Consider the following 2,991-nt stretch of genomic DNA (forward strand, 5'->3'; position numbering starts at 1 on the left):
TTAAATTTTATGAATATATATGATTTTATGAATATTTATCATATTGTGCATGAATTTATTTATGATTATACATTTAGATCTGATAATGATTAATGTCTCCATTAAAACACAAGACATAGGGACATCACATTAAACAATCTCAAATATTCATATCACATCATCTAAAGATTTTATTGTTTTAACTCCACTTACTTAATGATCAGAGTTTGATTGTGCTTTAATGGCAGTTAACACCAAGAGAATGCACTTAGATAACTGACAGTTCTCAGCATTCAGAAACAAATCTATAAGCTTCTTGTGGGATGCTAATTGCCTATATCTGTGAGCAAATGAGCCCACTAAAGTCTCCACCAGTCCTTTCGAGAATACTGCATTACGCTGACTAAAGAGCTTTCTCTGATAGCTTCCAAAGACAAAGCCCCAGTTATCGAATTCAGTGCTAACTCACTCAATGCAATGCTGAAGTCTCCTGATACACCCAGGGGACTCCTTGCAATATCACTCACTTTCCAGTATGGTATAATCTCTCTTTGCTATTTTTGGAAAATAACATCATGTCCAACATTAAAAGGCATACACACAGGCTGAAGAGTTAACCTCTCCCACCCCACTCTCTTAATTCATTTACAACTTGCAATGAAGATACCTCCTGCTGACCTCTTCTCCGAATGTGCCTAGTTTAGGAGAGCAAGTCCTTAAAACAAAAATCAGAATTTTGGATTTTTTTTTGTCCTGCCAAAGGGCATCCACAAGGAGGATCCCAGACTCAAACGCACCCCATCAGACATGTAAGTATAAAGTCAGTTAAAGAACAGTCTCTGTTTCCCTCTCCCTGTCTCTTCTGCCGCTTGCTATTCTGATCTTTCTGTGCAGTACCATTATCGCTGCATCGACTTTTTGCAGCTTGAGCAGTGAAAGTGTTGTAATTTAGAAGGCATTGTTTCTTTTCTGCAATTATTAATTTCAACATTTGCTGGTGGGCAAAGGCTCAGTATGAGTGGAGATCAACCTTGCCTCCACTCTTGTTCCCCAGACTCCATTCACGCCATTGTGCACATTAATTCCTTCAAGGTATTGCCCACACTTCTCTAACCCCTTCCACCCATTCACTCCCTTTACATATCTCCACAGGCACTCTTAATGATGCTAACCCAGGTATGATAGGCTGAATGGTTTCTTTCCGTGCAATTCTATATTTTCCTGAACTCACAATGCCCTGAACCTAATTTTTAAACAAAAAAATTAGGTAATCTAAATGCTGCAGCAGAATCTGTATGATGTGCCATTTCTTGCTTTACACGCCGATATATCTCTCACATGAGACATATTGTGTAGAAAAAATACCTTTCCTCTGAGCAATGTGAGGTGAACTCATTGAAATGCTGAAAACTCTTAGAAGTCTTGTCAGGACTGATGCTGAGGGGCTGTTTCTCTAATCTGGCGAGTCTAGTGTACTCTCTGGATAAAGGTTTGGCTTTTTAGGACCGAGATGAGTAGACAACTCCACTCCTGACTGTTGTGAGTGTTCAGTCATAGAGTATATTTAAATTCAATATATGTTTTGCACTATGGGGATGTGGAGATAATACAGGAAGGTGGAGTTAATGTAGAAAATGTCGCTATCACTTGCGGATTTGGACTGTATGGTCAATTATCATTTATATGCTTATGCTAAAATCTGTCTGGAAGTGGGGTTAATGACTAGGAGATAAGAAAAAAGAATGTGTAAGTAAGGGATTGTATAAGCTGAGAAGGTTTTTCCTGCCAAAATTGGGAGTGCTGTGATAAGCAGTCAAAATTCTTTTTGCCATAACAGTCACATGTTACAGGCAAATCCCGGAAATCTGATGTGTATAAAGCCCAGAAAGAAGAGCAAACATGTTTAATTGAGACACTAGAATATAAGGTTAACTAATGCCTTAGCTGGAGCCTCCCAATAGCAATAGGGGAACCAAGGTGATGCTGGACACTCAGACAGACCATGGTCCACATGCTCAAAAGGAACGTTCGGATCGTTTAAAGGAAAAGAAGAGCATATTGTTTCCTAAACGCCTCTAAGGTCATTGATCCATAAGGGAGCAAGAACAGTCACAGTATGCAAAAGCATCTCGAGAAAACAAGAGAAGGCTGTCAAGAGATGGCTTCAAAGAAAATTTTTTAAATCTCAACAATTTATTTATACCTCGTGATTTTTTTTCCTGTTGACTACGATAGTTAACCTTTAGTTTCAGGCGACCCCAGATCTTTATTATTCCCTGATTGAGGATGCCTTGGATTCAGCAGTCCAAGAATGCTCCTGTTACTCAGATATGGTGTACACATTTCTACAGACAGGTCATGAAAGAGCCCATGATTTAATGGATCAAAACACATGTAAGATTAATTTGCTGTTCTTGATCAGTATTCAGTGACTCAGCAAGGAGTTGTGGCTGCAAAGGAATGCTCATTTTGAAGCTGAAGAGTTAATTACCAGGAGGTTACACTGGCCTTGGAAGGTGGGCATGGATTCAGCAGCATTATACTGGGTTTGTCTTCCCTCGTGATTAGAAAATTAAGGAGTGATCTAATTGAGATGTTAATGATGAAAGGATTCAGTTTTATACATGGAAGGAAACTATTTACTCTGGTCTAAGTGACAAATAAACCCAGAGAACTTGCAGCATGGGTTGGTACCTGGGACTTCGATGTTGTGGCCATTCAGGAGACATGTTTAGAGCAGGGACAGGAATGGTTGTTGCAGGTTCCAGGATTTAGATGTTTCAGTAAGAACAGAGAAGATGGTAAAAGAGGGGGAGGTGTGGCATTGTTGGTCAAGGACAGTATTGCAGTTGCACAAAGGATGTTTGGGGACTCGTCAACTGAGGTAGTATGGGCTGAGGTTAGAAACAGGAAAGGAGGTCACCCTGTTGGGAGTTTTCTATAGGCCTCCGAATAGTTCCAGAGATGTAGAGGAAAGGATAGCAAAGATGATTCTCGATAGGAGTGAGACAG

General features: G+C 39.9%; 1 protein-coding gene across 1 annotated transcript in view; it reads left to right on the plus strand.

The window, feature by feature from the left end:
• The first annotated feature begins 684 nt into the window (after window positions 1–684).
• Window positions 685–2,991, plus strand: part of trpv1 (transient receptor potential cation channel, subfamily V, member 1) — a 66,912-nt gene continuing 64,605 nt past the window's right edge. Inside the window, exon 1 of the mRNA XM_043718895.1 lies at window positions 685–788. The gene's annotated coding sequence lies outside the window, so the exon portion shown is untranslated. The remainder of the gene's footprint in view (window positions 789–2,991) is intronic.

This window comes from Chiloscyllium plagiosum, chromosome 28 (genome assembly GCF_004010195.1).
Source record: "Chiloscyllium plagiosum isolate BGI_BamShark_2017 chromosome 28, ASM401019v2, whole genome shotgun sequence".
Lineage (NCBI taxonomy): Eukaryota > Metazoa > Chordata > Chondrichthyes > Orectolobiformes > Hemiscylliidae > Chiloscyllium > Chiloscyllium plagiosum.